The 21285-nt window shown below is 40.4% G+C and overlaps 1 non-coding gene across 1 annotated transcript; it reads right to left on the minus strand.

The window, feature by feature from the left end:
* Positions 1 to 20661: 20661 nt before the first annotated feature.
* LOC127133389 (small nucleolar RNA R71) lies at positions 20662 to 20768 on the minus strand. The gene has a single exon (XR_007807368.1). It is a non-coding gene; the product is annotated as a small nucleolar RNA R71 (small nucleolar RNA).
* Between the last annotated feature and the right edge of the window lie 517 nt (positions 20769 to 21285).

Raw genomic sequence — 21285 nt, forward strand, 5'->3', positions numbered from 1 at the left:
TTTGAGGAACAACCCCAACAAAGATCTGAAGAAAGAAGATACAACCAAACCAGGAATATGAACAAATGTCTTACCTGTTGGAAATCATGCCACCCTCGGGAGAGCACTGAGATATTCTTGAGTATCCTTTCAATATTGTGAATGTTCACTTCGTTTAAAACAACATTTTTGAAAAATTTATTTGTTTAAAACAATGACATTTTATCAATTTAAAACATGCAAAACATTTGTTGAATTGAAACAAATAAGAGTGCAAATAATTGGATAAAAAGCTCAAATTGATTTGATGGAATGGTAGCCTGCAAATGGCAAGACTCCATAGATCTGTACAAATTTGAAATCAGTGATATATATTGGAAGAGGGCTACATTGAACATAATGATCCTTTCTCTACCAATTTGAATCTCGATGTATTCGAAGCTTCAGTTTGACGACGAATCGAGAATCCCCTGACGAGATGACAGCTGTGGCACAGAAAGTCTTGTCAGGATGCAGTTACTTGCCAAATCCCTAATTTTTGCCTAGATTGCCCCGGGGTGAGGTACTCAATCTAGCGGGATGCAAATATTCTTTTTTTCAAGTCTCTAATTTTTGCCTGGATTACCCTTGCGGGTTCTCCACCGAGACGCTCATTTTTGCCTAAGCCGCCCTTTCGGGTTTTCAACTTAGCGAGCTATTCTGTTTTTTCTTTTGCATATACTTTTTTTTAGGCAAAGTATTTCTTGACTGCATCTGAATTCACAGGACGAGTGAAATCCTCCCCATCCATTGTTGTAAGCATCAAAGCTCCGCCTGAAAAGGCTCTTTTAACAACATATGAACCCTCGTAGTTTGGAGTCCACTTGCCCCTGGAATCGGGCGCGAAAGACAAAACTTTCTTGAGCACAAGGTCACCTTCTTGGAATACACGAGGCTTGACCTTCTTATCGAATGCTTTCTTCATTCTCTGCTGATATAACTGACCATGACACATGGCAGTTAACCGCTTCTCTTCAATCAAATTCAATTGGTCATAACGACTCTGAATCCATTCAGCATCAGTCAACTTGGCTTCCATCAAGACTCTCATTGATGGGATCTCCACCTCTACTGGGAGAACAGCTTCCATGCTGTAAACAAGAGAGAAAGGGGTTGCCCCTGTTGAAGTGCGTACAGACGTACGATATCCATGTAAAGCAAATGGCAACATCTCATGCCAATCTTTGTACGTGACAGTCATCTTCTGGATAATCTTCTTGATATTCTTATTAGCAGCTTCAACAGCCCCATTCATCTTAGGTCTGTAGGGAGAGGAATTATGGTGTGCAATCTTGAATTCAGCGCACAACTCATCCATCATCTTGTTATTCAGATTAGATCCATTATCAGTAATGATCCTCTCTGGCACACCATAACGGCAAATCAGCTGGTTCTTGATAAACTTCACAACCACCTGCCTGGTTACATTCGCGTACGAAGCGGCTTCAACCCATTTGGTGAAGTAATCAATTGCTACGAGAATAAATCGGTGTCCGTTGGACGCTTTCGGCTCAATCATGCCGATCATGTCGATTCCCCACATAGAGAAAGGCCATGGTGATGAAATCACATTCAGAAGTGTCGGAGGAATATGAATCTTATCCGCATAAATTTGACACTTGTGACATTTCTTCACATACTTGCAACAGTCAGACTCCATTGTCAGCCAATAGTAGCCTGCTCTCAACATTTTCTTAGCCATGGCATGTCCATTGGAATGAGTACCAAATGAACCCTCATGGACCTCAGTCATCAATAGGTTTGCTTCGTGTCTATCCACGCATCTGAGCAAAACCATATCAAAATTTCTCTTATACAACACTTCACCGCTGAGGTAGAAACTGCCTGACAACCTTCTCAAAGTTTTCCTATCTTTCACAGATGCCCCAGGCGGGTAGACCTGGTTCTGGAGGAAATTCTTGATATCAAAATACCAAGGCTTGTCATCTTTCACTTCTTCAATTGCAAATATGTGAGCTGGTCTGTCCAAGCGCATCACAGTAATATTGGGGACATCATTCCACCATCTGACCATAATCATGGAAGCAAGCGTAGCAAGAGCATCTGCCATCCGATTATCCTCTCGAGGAATGTGATAAAATTCAACTTCTGTAAAGAATGTTGAAATTCTCCTTGCGTAATCTCTATATGGGATGAGACCAGGTTGATTCGTCTCCCATTCTCCCTTGATCTGATTGACAACCAGGGCCGAATCACCATACACATCAAGATACTTGATTCTCAAATCAATGCATTCTTCAAGTCCCATAATACAGGCTTCATACTCCGCCATGTTATTCGTGCATTTGAAAGTTAGCCTTGCTGTAAACGGAATGTGTGAACCTTGAGGAGTAATGATCACTGCCCCAATTCCATTTCCATATTGATTAACAGCGCCATCAAACACCATCGTCCATCTGGAACCAGGTTCCGGACCTTCATCAAGTGTAGGCTCATCGCAATCTTTCATCTTCAAATACAGAATCTCCTCATCAGGGAAGTCGTACTGAACAGACTGATGATCTTCGATCGGCTGGTGCGCTAAATGGTCAGCCAAGATACTACCTTTGATAACTTTTTGAGCTCGATGCTCAATATCATACTCGGACAACAGCATCTACCAACGGGCAATCCTCCCAGTTAAAGCAGGCTTCTCGAAGATATACTTAATCGGATCCATTCTGGATATCAACCAAGTTGTATGATTTATCATGTACTGGCGCAAACGCTTAGCAGCCCAAGCTAGAGCACAGCACGTCTTCTCAAGCATAGAGTACCGAGACTCACAATCAGTAAACTTCTTACTGAGGTAGTATATAGCAAATTCCTTCTTCCCTGATTCGTCTTGTTGACCAAGTACACAACCCATCGAGTCTTCAAGAACTGTCAAATACATGATCAGAGGTCTTCCTTCCACAGGCGGAGACAATATCGGAGGTTCAGACAGATATTCTTTGATACTGTCGAAAGCTTTCTGGCAATCCTCGGTCCAATCATGAGACTGATCTTTCCGGAGGAGCTTGAATATCGGCGCACATGTGGCAGTCATGTGGGATATAAATCTGGAAATGTAATTCAAGCGGCCAAGAAAACCTCGGACTTGCTTCTCAGTTTTGGGTGCGGGCATCTCTTGTATTGCTTTGACCTTTGCAGGATCAACCTCAATACCTCTTTCACTTACCACAAAACCCAACAACTTGCCAGAACGGACTCCAAATGTACATTTGTTCGGATTCAGGCGAAGTTTAAACTTCCTCAAACGCTGAAAAAGCTTCAACAAATGCTCAATATGCTCAACTTCCGTTCGGGACTTAGCAATCATATCGTCAACGTAGACCTCTATCTCCTTGTGCATCATATCATGAAACAAGGTAGTCATAGCTCGTTGATACGTGGCTCCGGCGTTCTTCAAACCGAAGGGCATCACTCGATAACAGAATGTTCCCCAAGGTGTGATGAATGTTGTCTTCTCCATATCTTCGGGTGCCATCTTGATTTGATTATATCCGGAAAATCCGTCCATAAAGGAAAAGACTTTGAATTTAGTTGTATTGTCTACCAACATGTCGATGTGTGGTAGAGGAAAATCGTCTTTCGGACTAGCCTTATTCAAATCTCTATAATCAACGCACATACGGACTTTTCCGTCCTTCTTAGGAACAGGCACAATATTGGCCACCCACTGAGGATATGTAGAAGTCACCAGAAACCCCGCATCAATTTGCTTCTGAACTTCCTCTTTGATCTTCACTGCCATATCTGGATGAGTTCTTCTGAGCTTCTGCTTCACAGGCACGCACTCAGGCTTCAAAGGCAGGAAATGTTGAACGATATCTGTATCCAAACCCGGCATATCTTCATAGGACCAAGCAAAGATATCTGAATATTCTCGTAGCAAACTGATCAAATCTTCCTTGACAGACCCTTCAAGAAGTGCCCCAATCTTCACCAGGCGAACACAATCCTCAGACCCCAAGTTGACTGTTTCCAAGTCTTCGAGATGCGGCTGAATGATCTTCTCTTCATGCTCAAGGAGATGGGTAATCTCATCAGGAATCCCGTCAACATCATCTTCCTCCGCCTCAAATACAGGGAATTCAAAATTGGGAGATGGCGTTGGATCATTATGTTCAATGGGTTTTAGGATCAACCTGCATAATGATTTTGGTTAATGAAAAAAAAAATTTAGCACTTAAACAAACAAACCATTATGCAGATGAAAAAGATTGCTTTTATTCTTGTTTTTATGGGTTTTTTGTGATCACTGATTTCATGCAAAAAAGCAAAAAGTGAAAACAAAGGAAAAACAAATGTTTAACAATGCATTAATTGAATGAAAACATCATTGTATATATGCTTTGCCAACAATGTCATCACTTCTCCTTTTGGCATGGGAGAAGGGTTTTAAACAAAGTGAACAATTACTCTGATCTATGGACGACCGTAGGAACATCTACAGCGACCCAATTGTGGCAGACACCACCAGGAATAACGAAGTTGTTCACATCTTCTGCCTCCTCTTCCAAGATAGCAGCAGCTTCCTCTTCAGGTTGATCATCATGGATGAATCCTCCACTTGTGAACAAACCTTGCTCATTACATGCCCCAGAACAGTAGCCAATGCCAGCCCGGGATCTATTATCTTCAAGTTCAATCACCTTCCCCAAACCAGCAACTGCGCCACATTCAATGGCCAGCTTCGCATCACGGTAGGAAGTGAATGAAGGAGACTTCTTCTCGATTGGTTCATCAATAGATAAAGCTTGGAACGGAGTTCCAACTTCATCCTCAGCGTCAATGTACGAGAAAGAAGACAGATGGCTAACCAGGAGAGCCTTTTCTCCCCCTACTACAACCAATTTCTTGTTTTTGACAAATTTCAGCTTCTGGTGTAGGGTGGATGTCACGGCGCCAGCCTCGTGAATCCATGGTCTGCCCAAGAGACAGCTATAAGATGGGTGGATATCCATTACCTGGAAGGTAACTTGGAAATCACTTGGTCCAATTTTGATTGGGAGATCAACTTCCCCAATCACAGTCTTACGCGACCCATCAAATGCTTTCACAACAACCCCACTCTGCCTCATAGGAGGACCTTGATATGACAACCTAGAGAGTGTGGTTTTTGGCAATACATTTAAAGAAGATCCAGTGTCCACCAACACATTGGACATTGCATCAGATTTGCAATTCATGGAGATATGTAAAGCCATGTTGTGGTCTCTTCCCTCCTCAGGGAGATCAGTGTCACAAAAGCTCAAAGTGTTGCAAGCGGTAATGTTTGCAACAATACTATCAAATTGCTCAATAGTGACGTCGTGATCAACATATGCCAGATCCAAGACTTTCTGTAGAGCCTTCCTATGGGGTTCTGAATTCAGCAACAGAGAAAGAATGGAAATCTTGGATGGCGTTTGTAGAAGCTGGTCTACAATGTTGTACTCATTCTTTCTGATGAGCCTCAGCATCTCATCAGATTCTTCATCTACAATGCCACTCGGGCCAACTGAAGAAACGGGAGTTTTTTGTACAGAGGGGGATGGTTTGGCAACATCACGTGCCTGATTCTGAATATTAACAGCGGTCCCAACCGGACGCTCAACAGTATCAGAAGCAACAGCCTTAGGAGGCGCAGAAAACACACGACCACTTCGGGTCAACCCACTTACATCAGCGACGTTGGTTACGGAAGTTGAAGGTAAAGGCACTTCCACCCCATCTTGCACAGCAACAGGGTTGTATCTGAATGGTACAGCCTTATCAGATGAATAGGGCACAGGGCCGGCAGGTTTAATGACCAAGGAAGGGGAAACCTTCGGCTTGCTGCTATTGTAACGAATAACAACAGGCTCAGGCAACTTGAAAACTGGAGATATAACATTAATCTCAGGCTCGTCTTCATCAACATTGCGATTCTGCAGAATCTCAATGGTACCCTCATCCAGCAACTTTTGAAGTTCTCTTCGCACTTGATCGCAACCCAAGCGGTTAACCAAGCAGACGCGGAACTTGTCGTGGTTATGCTCCAAGTAGCTGTACTGACACAGCAAACGATGTAATTCAACCAACGACTGCCTAATGTGGCTCACATACCTGACCTTGTACTTCCCAAGGCATTCCTGAACCATATTGACTGATTTCCCATGCGCAGGCAATGGGTTCTTGGTGACATTCGGGCCTGAATCTTCAAAGCTCAGAATACCACATCTCACAAGGTCCTGAACCTTGGTCTTCAGCTGAAAACAATTCTCTATATCGTGGCCCAGAGCGCCAGAATGATAGACACAGTGCAGGTCAGGCTTATACCACCACTGAGGGTTGACCGGTATAGCCGGAGGATCTCTTGGAGTAATCAGCTTCCGCTCTATTAGAGAGGGATATAACTCTGCGTAAGACATGGGAATCAGATCAAAACTGATCTTCTTCCTATCATAACTCATATTCGCTTGATTACTTGTACTACCACGAGGCTGGTAAGCCTGTTGCTGTGGACGAGACTGTTGTTGTTGGTACTGAGGTTGTTGATATTGTTGCTGATGCTGGTATTGCTGATGTTGTTGGGCATTGTCTTTGAATACAGGTGCTATATGAGCCACCTGGTGCTGATGACCGGCACGACGTGCAGGCTTCCTCTGAGCAGAGGGTCTTCTATGCGTGGGATGGGATTGCACAGCATGTGCTTCCCCATCCTTCCTTTTAAACGCCCCATATCGTTTAGAGGAAGAGCTCTCATCCTTCGCCAATCGTCCTTCGCGGACACCTTCTTCGAGACGCATCCCCATGTTCACCATCTCGGTGAAATCAGAGGGAGCACTTGCTACCATCCGCTCATAATAGAATGAGCCAAGAGTCTTCAAAAAGATCTTGGTCATTTCCTTCTCCTCAAGCGGTGGAGTGATCTGAGCTGCCAGCTCTCGCCATCTCTGGGCGTACTCCTTGAACGTTTCCTTGTCCTTCTGCGACATGGACCTGAGTTGATCTCGATCAGGCGCCATGTCGACGTTATACTTATATTGCTTGACGAAAGCTTCGCCAAGGTCATTGAAGGATCTGATGTTGGCACTGTCCAAGCTCATGTACCATTTGAGCGCGGCACCAGACAGACTGTCTTGGAAATAATGAATCAACAGCTGATCATTATCAGTCTGGGTCGACATCTTCCTGGCGTACATGACCAGGTGAGCGAGTGGACAGGTGTTCCCTTTATACTTTTCAAAGTCAGGTACTTTGAACTTAATCGGTATCTTCACACCGGGAACAAGGCACAACTCGGCAGCAGACTTGCCGAATAAATCTTTGCCTCGAAGAGTCTTCAATTCCTTTCTCAGCTCAAGGAACTGGTCGTTCATGGCGTCCATCTTTTCATAAACGTCCGGGCCCTCAGACGGCTCGGAGTGATAGATGGTGTCGTCTACCCTTGGCATGGTATGCACGACAGGAGGAGCGGGAACAGGGACCGGGCTAGATGCCGGCATGTGAGCAAATGTTGGCGCAGGCCGATCAGGCATAAAACCTGGAGGCATTCCCCAAGGGAACCCGGCTGGCATAGCATTGGGCACTGGGGCACTGGCAGGCACAGTCGAAGTAGAGACCTCTGAAATAACCGTCCTCTGGGCAGGAGTTGCAGGAGGCGGAGAAGGTTGATTTTGAGCAGCGAGGAGTTGCTCCATCAAAGCGCCAAGTCTGGCGACCTCTTCTTTCAATTCTCTGTTCTCTTGTTCTAGTTGCTCCATGACTCTCGCAGAATTGACTCGCGTATAATACCGGTGAGTCAGCTTGTCTTCAAAATAAATGAAGAACACAGAGTTAGGACAAGAAGACCAGAAACAAAGGGGTACCTGCTTATGCAAGAATGATGCATGAAATGCTTGTGCAAATGTTTTGTTTATTTTCAAGGAACCCTTAGGGTATTATTTGCAATATTTTGAATAGTTAAAGCATTTCAATTTCTCATGGAAAATATTTCATTCAATATATCAAGACAAAGAAGTACAGCAGTTTTGATTATTACAAAGAGAAAAGGGAAATGAACATCCTATGGATCCCTAGAAGCTCGGGATGCTGGAAGACGAGAAGTACACAGCTTCTTGATCTCTCTCTCATAGGCCGCTTCCATGTCTGCTTTCTCCTTTGCAAGTCGATCATACCTCCTCTTCCAGAATTTGGAAGACTGAGGAAGCAGAGAGGTCCAAGTGTCATTCGGGTCATCGATCACTGATGCTCGAGGAACTCAATCATAGCGTCCTTCTCCTTAAGCTGCTGAAGCAATTCTTCTCTTTCACGGATCCAAGCACGTGAAAGGTCTTCTTCTCCCAACTCCTCTACACGTTGGGTAGGGAGGGTTGAAGGCCCAGCCACATCCAACGGTGTAGGTCTCGGATGATCATATGGCATCAAGTACACGGCAGCTCTCTGTCTGACCCAAGAGGTGTATGGCTCCAAAGCAATGCAGTTCTTTGGACCTAACTCGTTCATACTCTTCTTGTGAATACTGCGCCAAGCACGGACAAATCTGGCTTTCAGGCCTTGGGGATCTTTACCCTCCTGGAAGAACACACCTTCTAACAGAATGTTATGAGGTTTATCCTTCAGGGGGAACCCAAGCTGACGTCGTGCTAGAATAGGATTGTAGCTGATCCCACCACATGTGCCAAGAAGAGGCACATTAGGGAATTCACCACAATAGTCAATGATCTGGACGGTATCATACACACGATCATACCAGGTGATATCATCATTAGTGAGAGACATGAGTCTCTGAGACCACCGTAGACATCCCTTGTTCTCCTTGAAAGCAACTGTCTGCGGCAAGTGCGAAATAAACCACTTGTATAGCAGGGGTAGACAGCAGACAATAACTCCTCCACCTTTTGCGTTCCTCAGATGCAAAGAGACAAAGGCATCGCCCAACAAAGTCGGAACGGGATTAAGAACTGAGAAGATCCTAATGGCGTTCATGTCCACGAACTTGTCGAAGTTGGGAAACAACATCAATCCATAGATGAGCAGCACAAACAAAGCCTCAAAGGCATCCTCACTCATGGCCTTCCCATAAAAGGTAGCTTGGGCAATGAGGAACTCGAAAGGAAAACCCTGAATTCCGCCTTTGGTAGTCAGATTAGCTTTGATCAAATCTTCATCTATGTGCAACAAGCTGGCAATCTCTCGAGCAGTCGGAATACTCTCTAGGCCACTGAACGACACTTGATCCAGAATCGGAATCCCAATGAGATGAGAATATTCCTCCAAGGTTGGCAGCAACTGGAAATCCGGAAATAAGAAGCAGTGATACAACGGATCATAAAACTGAGCCAGAGTACTCATCAACCCTTCGTCAACCTGAGTAGTCAGCAGAGGTAGAAGCTTCCCATAGCGAGCTTTGAAACCCAAGGGATCTAATACATAAGATGTCAGATTCCTTAACTCTTTTACATCGGGCTATCTAAAGCTGTACTTCTTTGTATGCCTTTTTGGTCTTTCCATGTCTGAAAATTTTGCAAATAAACCCTTTAAGTTCCTTGAAAATTTTCTTTTTTCTGATGACATGAAGTGCAGATGAATGCATGAATGCATGAATGCAACAATCACACTCAAGGATCAAGCAAGTCACACCAAACAAAGGTCATGGGAAAGCTCATTGTATCCCTAATATCAATCATCCATTTTGGTGGATTTAGGTTTTCACCTTATCGACACCCAAGTTCCATTGATATTAACGGTACATGAACCGGCTCGAACATCCTTAATATCAACCATCCGTTTTGGGGGATTTAGGTTTTATACCTGATCAACACCCAGGTTCCATTGATATTAAGGTTGTCTGAACGACTCAACTACGAATCACGGGTTTGTTGAGAGTCACGAGCATGGAGTCTCGGTTAAGAACCACCCAAAGGGAGTGTACTAGGGTTTAAACCTGCCAGACATGTTCTACCAGAGGTTCCCATAATCATCGTTCCATCTTTCGGATATTATCGGAGGAACGAATACTCGTATTCCAAGAATATTCTCAAGAGAAACTCTTATGAGTGTAGTATCGCGTAACAATCGCATCAGAACTTACATCTGAACGACCTCCGCACTACGTTCCTAAAAATAGGCTAAGAGGGGTTTGGTAAACTACGGTCCTTGGCTTCTGCGGCACATGATTGAAAGAATAATGCCTAACCACAAATAACTTGTGTGACATTATTAATTCAACATGACCTTCACCAAGTGAATGGACTCGCAAGTCAACTGGCTAAGGAATACTCCACACCAGTCAACAAGACTATGCCATTCTCCTATCCTAGAGTGCACTCGAGTTCGGGTATAGAACTCATCTCACAGATCACCAAAGCAAACAGCAATTGTATATCAAGCAATTCAAACATTACAATCAATACAGTCATCCCAAATGGTACAAAAATATGTCACATAACGAATAACAATATAGCACAACAAGGGTGAAAAGTAGGCAATACCACCAAGGATCGATGAGTTTCCCCAGTGGAGTCGCCACTTTTCTGTAGCGGTGTATTCGTCGCTATATGATTTATTGATTAAACCATAAGCAAATCATACAATGAATTCGAGTCGCCACCGCACTTTTATTTATCCAAAGGACTGGCTAAAAAGCGAACAAAAGCCTAAGAAGTTTTACGCGTAGAAAACTAATAAAAAGATCAGAGAGTCTGGGTAAGGGGTAAATTACGCAATGGGAAGGTGTTAGGCACCCACTACGTCCTAGGTACTCCTAGGGAGCCCTTTTCACACTTGTTGTATAAAAAATGTTATTCGTTTATGAAATATTTATTGTGCAAACATGATTGGGATGATGAGAAAAGAATATACAATTTTTATTGTTTTTGTGTTCGAACGGATGAACCCGTTGCCTACGTACCTTCCATCAAAGGTAAGGATCAAAACGCCGTAGTTCGGCTAAAAGATTTCCAAAGTTAGTGAGTTCAATTTTAAACAATAGCACTGAGGCTCTTCATTATCAATGGGAGAAAACTCGACCAAGACCAACATCCACCATGCGAGGATAGCTTCGACGTACTAGAGGGGTTAACCCTGTTTTCAGTACGGAAGTCTTATAGTCGACTCACTAAGGATAAGGTGAGGTTTACATCAACCACAATGATAATTGAAACCTATGGCTAATGTGTGAAAAGATTAACAATGGACAAAGCCAAAACAAATGAATGGGTGAAGTTAATTGATTATGATTATTCACAAAAGGAGGGTCAAAGTATGATTAAGATTGATTCAAAAGAAGTATTATAAAATGGAGTTTGAAAAAGTCAAGGACTTGGGGTCCAGGTTTTAATTTGAAAGCATGAAGATGTTTGCACAATATTTATCTCAAGTTTTGAAAGCAATGTGTGAAAAGGTTTAGGACAAAATGGATGAATGGGTGAAGATGGATTGTAAAACTTCCTAGGAGGTTCACTTCTTGAAATCATATAGAAGATGATTCAAGTGTGTCCTTTGGAATAGGCAATGAGCAATAGCAAAATAAGCAAACAAATGATACCGGATGCCACTCAATGGCCTTACTCCAATCTCACAAACAAAAGCAGATACCGGATACCAATAGATGGATTTACACCAATCTCCTAAACAAAGAAACAAGGATGTCGGAAGCCAATAGATGGACTTATTCCAATCTCCTAAAACAAAACGAAACTTGGATACCGGATGCCAATCTGTCTGGGCTTATACCAATATCCAACATATGATCATAGGAAAGCAAAGGCCAACTTGCAGGGACTTACAATTGCATCCTCACATACAACAAATGCAAATGCATCAAGCAAAGAGAAGATGAGTGGCCAATGAGATGGTCTTATACTCACTTCCATATCATAGGAACAATGGCCAATGGATGGTCTTACAATCGTCCTCAATGGGCAAACAACAAAGATATGTCACAGAGACAAATGAAATGATCATGCACTAATGAGTAATTGATGATGATAAATGCACAAAGCATGCAAGCAGACATGTGTATATGAGGTAAGCAATCAATCAATTAAAGTCATTCAGCACACACTATAACCAAACAATCAGGCTCACACAAAGGGTTAGGCATTGAAGCCAACTGGAATAGGGTTAATGGTGCTCTTAACCTTGACATTAAGAGTCAAGGTGAAGCAGATGAAAGGATATGAGGGGTGTGCCTCATGCTCTTATCCCTGGTCAGGGAGAGCTTCAAATATCAGAAGGTGTGGGAGTTCAGAAAGATGGAACTCTCTCCACAAGTTAGACTCTATAGATCTTGGGTTTTTTACTCACTATGCATCAACACAAGTAGTGTGAGCAAGGTGAGTGACTCACAGAATAGTAGGAGATAGGTTACATATCTCTTGGATTCTACCAATTGCCTTATTCAAAGGACTTTTCCTGCTTGGGACAAAAGTAAACAAGCAAAAACATCGCCTCTTAAGGAGGACTTCAGACAGTTGCCTGGCCAAGTAACAGGCCAGGTCTTCCAGACTACATGGAGTAAGGAAATTATACCTCAATGCAAATTGCTTATCAAGCAAAGCAAAGCAAAGTTCACAAGGAACTAATAGCAACTAAAGTACCTGAAATCAGTCAAGCACAATTAGTATACCAGACACCAAGTTAAAACAAAACAGCATAAGCCAACAGACAACACAGTCAAGCATATGTGCAAAGCACAAGCTCATAACAAGTGATCTAAGTAACCTACAAAACAAACAAGTTAGTTTATGATAAACAATCAAACTCATTCAACTTGTATTGATCTCTTTGAAGCATTTGTTGCTTAACCTGAAAAACCAAGCTTAAACATGAGCAACAAGACCACTAGGACAAGCCTAGGGTCAAAAGGGGATAAAAAATCCAAAACAGCAAGTGAAAGCCATCCAAAATCAAGTTCAAGCAATTAAGAAACAAACCCAAGTGGTTTCACATTCATATCATTCATAATTATCATTTCACAAGTAAATTAAGTCAAAGCATGTCATATGGAAGCTCCAAGAAGTCAACAGAATGATTCATCTCAAATCCAATCATAAACATTTCAATAAATCATAAAATAATTCATGATCAAACATCAACCATAACATGATAAGCATACCAAATTTCAGCTCATTTGGATCGAAGGAAGTAGGTCAATGAAAATCAGAAAGTCAAAGCAAGCTCAAGCATACTCAAACAAAGCATCAAAACATGCACCAACTTCAATAAATCATAAAACAGTGACAACATATGAGAAATGAATGGGACTAAAACCATGACAAACTTTAAGATGTCTACAAATCACATGTCAAATTTCATATCCATCCAATTAAGTATGAGAATTTCACAAATCATATAATATTGTGTGTCACAAAAGTCAACAATTTGGTCAAACAGGGGAGAAATTACCAATCAAATAGGAAATGCTATCAATAATTCCAGCAAAAAATCACATGTAAACTAGACATCCACAAGTACATTCATGCAAAAATTCAAACCAATTTGAGTTCACTAAGCATGGTAATTAAAATCATGAAGTTGGACATCAATGGTGTGACACAAATTGTCACACCTCTATTCAAAAAAATCATATCTCAATAACCAGCAATGATAAATTCACAAACACTACACCAAAATCACCATGAACATGTCTAGTTTAAGCACAAAAAATTTGGGAAGCATTGGATAATGTATCATCATTTCACAAGCAATTTGGTAAGACATACATAAAATGGACCACATGAACAAACCCTAGCACATTTTAAAATCCACACATGCAAAAAATCTGGAAAAATTATCATAAAAAACTAGAGGTCATGAGGAGAAATCCACAAAAAATCCCATCAAAATTGGATTAAAAATGAAGCACTTATGATTTTTGGAAGATGCCATGCCAAAATGAAATAAAAATTGAGAAAATGAAATGATTTAATGAAATATAAATCCGGCAGTGGCAAAACCGTAATATTTGGATCCCTTAAGTGAAACTCTGCGTTTCACTTAAGGAGGTGGCAAGCGATGATTGGTTTCATGGGCCACAAACAGAAGAAAACATGCAGAACACGGGTTTCATGGATCAAATGCATTTCTGGGTTTTGAATATTAGGGTTCTAGCTACAGTGGTCGTGTTCATGAACATGAAGAGCAAACTTTCCAGATTTTGGCAACGAATACATCATTCAAACCAGCAAACAGCGTACATCAACATTACAACATCCATTTTCATTAATACAAGCTATCATGAAAGAACCAAGCAAAAACATATTTGAATATCAAGCTTCATTTCAACATAACTTCTACAATACTCGACCATTTTCAACGATTTAAAGCTCATCATGTTCAGCATGGAAAGACCTTTCTAAAGCATAGCATGATTTTGAAAATGGTGTGATTCGAATTCTTACCAAATTTGAAGAGCAGTGATGATACAGTGATTGTTTGGTTGTGTTGTGTAGAAACAGATGCTTCTTCAAGTTCCAGATGATGAATGAATGAAGGGTTTTAGCTCAGCAACCTTTGAAACAGCTCCAATCAAAATCTGCCATGTGAGAAGCTTCAATGCAACAGTGACCTTCCTTTGCTTACAGTTGGAAAATGATGCTCACAAATGCTCCAAGAATGTTGGTAGGTGATGAAGCAACCAACAGGGCACGAGTTCCCTTGAGAATTTTTTAGAAAAGTTCAAGTGTAGAAAATTGAGTGTTTGAGAGGAAATGGAATTTTTCTGTTTTGCAAAGTGTGGCTAGGGTTTTTTCAACAGAAAATGAAGTATATGTACTCTGTTTAGCATCCTAATCATGGTTAATGAAGATGGTAATTGGTTTTGGCTTAAAAGAGGTGTTTTTACCAATTTGCTAAAAATCCACTCAAGTTGCATGGGGGTGCATGTATATGCATGAAATTGGGCTCAAGCAAATCCAAAACATGATTTCTGAACACTTTCAATTGGTAGAAATTGTTGGAAATGGCTAATTTGAAAGGTCATTTTTTCACCTCACTCATTTTTAATTCAAGCCACTTGAAAAAGGCCATTTTGATTGGTTGATTTTTGGTGAATTGTGATGAAAGATTTGGATAGAGCACATCAAATATGACTTGTAGCAAAAAACCTCACTCAATTTGGCCAAATGGTTTGGAAGTTATCTCACTTTGAAGTTCAAAATTTTTTGAGAATGATTTGATCATAACTTGCCAACCATAAATGAGAAATGAGTCTTCTTGGACTTTTTGGAAATGGGAGAACAAGATCTTCAACTTTCATGTTGGAAAAAAATTCATTTGAAGCTTGTATGATGATGTAAATTTGAGGAGAAGAAGTTTCCATTTTTGGCAAATTCCAATTACAGGTCAACTTTCTACTTTTGGAAATTTCTTGTCTGACTTCAAATTCTTCACTGTGGATGTTTGACATGTTATATGAGGCTTATATGGACATGAATGAGACCTCTCAAACCAATTCCCACCATCAAATCACTAATTAAATGCACAGTTGACCACAGTTGACTTCAGTTGACTTTGCTAGGGTTTTGCTTGACTAAACCATGTTCTGATGAATTCCAAGCCCCTACCACTTGATATCTTGATTCAAAATGATGTCACAACTCATATGAACTCTTGATGAATGATCATGGTGCCCAAATTCTTCAAGAATGGCCACCATCTACTGGTTTGACTGATTTGACCTAGCTGGCTTCATCTGCAAGTAACATGGTTAGATGACAATATTTTTGTACCTTTGGTTAATAGACAGATGAAAAGCAATGATATACAAATGCAATACATGCTTGGTGATCAAGAACCACACTCACAAGATAACCCACCCACTAGGAGGGAAGCAAAGGTGCACAAAGATCCTTGAGGCAATGATATGATATGATATGATGCCATGAGGGATCTTAGGGACAAAATTGGGGTCTTACACACCCAAAGAGGACCGCCTGATAATGTTGGCCTCTTCGTGATATCTTATGTTCATTAAAGTTATAGCTTTCCTTTATTACTTGTTCTAATGCATTCCTGTTTTGTCTCAATTGTGACCTTCTATATGAAATATTGTTCTTCTTATATTGAGATCCTAAATGGGTCTAATTTTAAGATATGGAAGAAAAACTTAGAGTTTTCATTAGGGATTGTTGATCCTGACATGGAATTATGTGAAACCAAACCTGTGATCAATGATCAGAGTACACCTAAATAGAAAGAAAAAATAGCTAAGTGAGAGAGGAGTGATCGACTTAGCTTGTGTGCCATTAAAAGGATCATTTCTGAGAATTTGATAATTGGATTTCCTGATAAAGAGAATGCTAAAGGATATCTTACTGCTATTGGAGAGAGATTTCAGGTATTTGATAATGCAGAATCTGGATGTTTAATGAAACAACTCACACACATGAACTATGATAAAAAAATTGGGGTGTCAGGGAGTTCATTCTTAATATGGTTCATGTTGTAAGACCCCAATTTTAACCCTAAGATCCCTCATGCTATCTCATCATTTGCACTGGCTTTGGGATCACGCCTTGGCATCCTCCTTACCCCTTATTCATTGGGTTTGCATTGGGAGAGGTCACCAAGCACATTTGATTGTATCATACTTTATTTTCCTTTATTTAGTGACCAAAATGCTAAAATATGTCTATGTATAGTTGTACTTCTTTTGTAGGTAGTGTGTGCATCCATCAATGTTCCATCAAGCTCATATCTAGGGGTTGAGACCCTTAATGCAAGGAGACTAATCAAGAGCTAGTTCACATTGACTCCAGATTTAATATATGGATCCTTATGATCTTCATTTATCATTTTGATCAATAATTCATCAAGAGTTTGAAGCTTGTTTGCCTTGGAAGCCCTAATTCATCTGGGTATCTTGTGTGACTTCCTCAGTAAGTTTCTTCATCATTTGATCAAATATTTCAAGGGATACTTCATATTACATCATCTTATACATATATGATCCTCCATGAGTCCAATAGATCAAGAGAATTTCAAGTTTGCAAGATGGTTCATGGTGGTTGACCAGAGAAAATCAATTGGTCAAAACTGGGGTTCACTAGACCCTATCTCCTACAATTTTTGTCATATGAACACCTTGCCCAAGCTTTGAACATGCAATCCTAACCCTCACCATTAGAGGACAAACTTGAAGGTTTTCAATTGAAAATGGAGTTTCAATTTCACTTCAGTTTTGAAGTTGAAACTCCAAGAATCCAAGCCTTTCCTTGATCCAATTCAACTCCTGCAAGCTTCTGAAGTCAAGCCAAGACCAATTGAAAGCAAGATCAAGCAAGATTCAAGCTCCCTCAAAGGTGAATTTTCAGAAACTTCATCTCTTTGATTTTCTCTCAATTCTTCACCATTCTCTTTGATTTTTGGTTGACTGAAGTCCTACCAATATAGGCAACAAGATTGAGTTGATTTGAGGTCAAATTGAAGCAACTCAGTTCATGATCCTCAAAATTCAAATCCCTATATCTTTTTATATACTTGGAATTGGAGAAAATTGAGGCTAGATTCGAGATCCTGAGCATTTTCTCTTTGAAATAGTGTCCTTGTTTTTTATTTTCCATTGAGATGAAGTTGGACCAGTCCGGTGGAGGTCACCGGAGAAGATGACCGGAACCCTAGCTCCGGTGGTATGTTGGCACACCTCCTGGCCATCTGATCATGTTGGAACGTTTTAATCTGAGCCATTCTTCCTGATTACCACGCGTGTACACGCGTTGACTGCAGAACATGATGGAAGCGCGTGCTTGGCCATCATATCTGCCACCTTAATTAATGAGGGAGATCTAATGGCCCTCGTTTTTTCCAATTTCTTTTTAGTTTCTGGAATTTCATTTAATCCTTTTATTTTATTTAACTCATATTAATTTCATTTTTAATCCAAAAAAATATGGGACTTTCACCAAAAATCTTTAAATATTTCTATCTTTCATATTCTGAATTAAAATTATTTTTTGGATTAATTTTGATATTTTTCATGAATTAAATGTTTTTATGCATATTTTTAATTGTTTAAAAATACTTTTGACTTTTTAAAAATAGTGAATTTTTTTGTCAAAGGTCCTTTGACCTTGCTTGACCTAGGATAAATCCCTTGGCCATTTATTTTAGGTTTTGAACAAATTAAAATGTATTTTAATTCACTTTTAATTGGATTTTTAATTGATTAATTGTTTAAAAATTATGTTGAGCCATTTCTATGGTCTTGTGATGTTTGACTTTCTGTTTGGGCCTTGGTCAAGGTTGATTTGACTTTTGCTGGATCAAAACCATTGGATTCAGGGGATTGATGAAATGTATATTTCATCTCCCAAAATGAATGGATGGTTTTGATTTAATGAAATTCCTCCCATGATCAATTTGTGTTTCTACCTTCCCCTTCCTTGATAAGACTGAAATTCACCGTATTTTTTACTCCAATTTCGCATGCATTTTAGTAGTTTTATTGTCATTTTATTGTGTTATTACTATGTTTCTCTTTGTTTTCAGGTTTTTACTTTGATGGGAGCCCCGATCGAGAAAAGGAGTGAAAAAGAGCTAAAAACCCTAAAATTCAGCATTTTGTACTTGTGGCTCCCACTGTGGCTGGCGCCATAGACCCTGCTATGATGTGTCCTATCTCAACTTCCCTCAACTGCCACGTTCCCCACTACTTCCACTAAGGCGCCTCAGATTGGCCTTGTGGCGGGCGCCACAAGAGGAAAAGTTTTCCCTCCCATTTTCAAGTTGAAGGGCATCCTTGTCATTTCTATCATTTTACTCTCCTATAAATAGAGACTCGAAATCACTTGTTCAATCATCCAAACTTAGAGCAGAGGCAAACTTAGAGCAAACTTTGTTTCACTTAGGCATATATTCAGTATTTTAAAGTGGTAATCGCTTTGCATTGGGGTGTTACCACAATTGTGTAATCAAGTTTTGTGATCGAGTCTGTAATCGAGTTTGGAGCACTTTGGAAGGAAGTTAATCCTACCGCCATTTTCATTTCCGCTTTGCATTTTATTCAACCCTCCGATTGGAGCAGGTTTTTATTACTTTGCCTTTATCTATTTTAATTTCCCGCACTCGCTTTACTTTATTTATTTTCCCGCACTCGCTTTACTTTATTTATTTCCCGCACTCGCTTTACTTTATTTATTTTCCCGCACTCGCTTTACTTTATTTATTTTCCTGCACTCGCTTTACTTTATTTATTTCCCGCACTCGCTTTACTTTATTTATTTTTCCGCACTCGCACTACTTTTATTTATTTTCCGCACTCGCACTACTTTTATTTAAATTCCGCACTCACACTAATTTTATTTAAATTAATGCACTTTTACTTTACCATGTCTAACTAAATCTATAAGGTTAGAATGTAAGAATCGTAATTCAACCGATAATCTGTACTATTGTTCGTAGAAACACTTAAGGGCTATTTTGACTTTCAACTTAAGTTTTCCCGCACTTCAATTCCGTTGGGTAAGATCGAAAGCCGTCCAACGTCTTTTTAAACTTAATTGTTTTTAACTATTTCAAAAACAGTGAAAGCGCTTTGTTTAGTTCATTAGGAGTTTTTAACTTAAGAAGAAAAGAGATTTTAAAACTATTTTCGGACGTGTTTATAAGTTTAGAGTCTGGTTCGTGAGAACCTCTTTTGGTTAAGAAATTCAGGTTATAATACTTTTCAACTTAGTCAAGATACTATATTTCTTAAAAATAGGTTTACTACTTTAACGCAATGCGCGTCTTTTTATAAGTGACAATAAGAGGGTTTGATTAGGGAGTACAACTCGGTTCTGAATACGCGAAAGCGGCAGTTCCTGTTAAATTAGTTCTTTTCAAAGTAGGAAACATTGCCCATAAGTAGCTCTATTAGCAAGTACTTGGATTATTAATTGATTATGTGAATTACATTCGACCCTGTCTTTATTAATTGAACTTTATTCAACACTTTACTTTTCATTGCACACTCTAAAAACCCTATTTTGATTACCTAAGATAAACACCATAACAATAGATAACGATAGATTGACACTTGGTCTTTGTGGATTCGACAATCTTTTATATTACTCTGACGCGTTTGTATACTTGCGAAAAGCACGCATCAAGTTTTTGGCGCCGTTGCCGGGGACCAATTTCGTCAAATTTCATTTCCCTGTTGTTATATCGTTTAGACTTAGGCTATTTCCCGCCGGTCAATGCGAAGAACTCGCAGCACCGGAAGTTTAAGTTTAGTATACCCTATGGCGGAACCTGAACGTTACGCGCGCGCACGTTTATTCTTTCATAGAATTAAGAGAGCTATGGCCGAAGATCAAAACCAAAGACCTCTTAAGGATTTCGCTCAACCATCCAACGAAGAACCTAGTTCTAGTATAGTAAACCCAACCATCCCAGCTAATAAATTTTGAACTTAAACCCTCCCTGTTACAACTAGTGCAACAGAGACAATTCGCAGGTCTCGCTACTGAGAACCCAAACCAACATTTAAAAATATTTCTTCAATTAGCAGACACTTTTAAAACCAATGGAGCTTCTCCTGAGGCAATACGTTTAAGATTATTCCCTTTTTCCCTCAGAGATAAAGCCCTATCATGGTTAGATTCCCTTTTACCCAATTCCATTACGACTTGGGATAACCTTAGAAGAGTATTCCTTGTTAGATATTTTTCCCCAAGTAAGACCGCCGTTCTTCGAAACCATATAACTAGATTTACCCAAAACCAAGGAGAATCGTTGTTCAAAGCTTGGGAGAGATATAAAGAGTTGTTGAGAGCATGCCCACATCATGGTTTAGAAAATTGGTTAATCATTCAGACCTTCTATAATGGACTTCATTACAACACTAAGATGACCATCGACGCTGCCGCAGGCGGTGCTCTGATGAACAAACCTTACCCTGAAGCTAGTGCCCTCATCGAAGATATGGCTCAAAACCATCAATCATGGGGAGTCGAACGAGCGACAGTTGAGAAGAAGGAAGCCCAAGGAGGAGTGCATGAACTAAGCTCTATAGACATGATGCAAGCTAAAATGGACGCATTAGCCCTTAAGGTCGAGCATATGTGCGTAAACCCGAATACTGTAGCCGCAGTTTCGTCGGATTGTGAGATATGTGGAACCAAAGGACACCAATCTGCAGAATGCAGTCTATTAAATGAAACCCACTCCGAGCAAGTGAACTACACCCAAGGGAACCCATACTCGAATACCTATAACCCTGGATGGAGGAATCACCCGAACTTCTCCTATAAAAACAACAACCCAATCCAAAATAATGCACCTCCGAGACCTAGTTATCAAGCCCCAAGA

The sequence above is a fragment of the Lathyrus oleraceus genome, chromosome 3, assembly GCF_024323335.1.
Source record: "Lathyrus oleraceus cultivar Zhongwan6 chromosome 3, CAAS_Psat_ZW6_1.0, whole genome shotgun sequence".
Taxonomy (NCBI): Eukaryota; Viridiplantae; Streptophyta; class Magnoliopsida; order Fabales; family Fabaceae; genus Lathyrus; species Lathyrus oleraceus.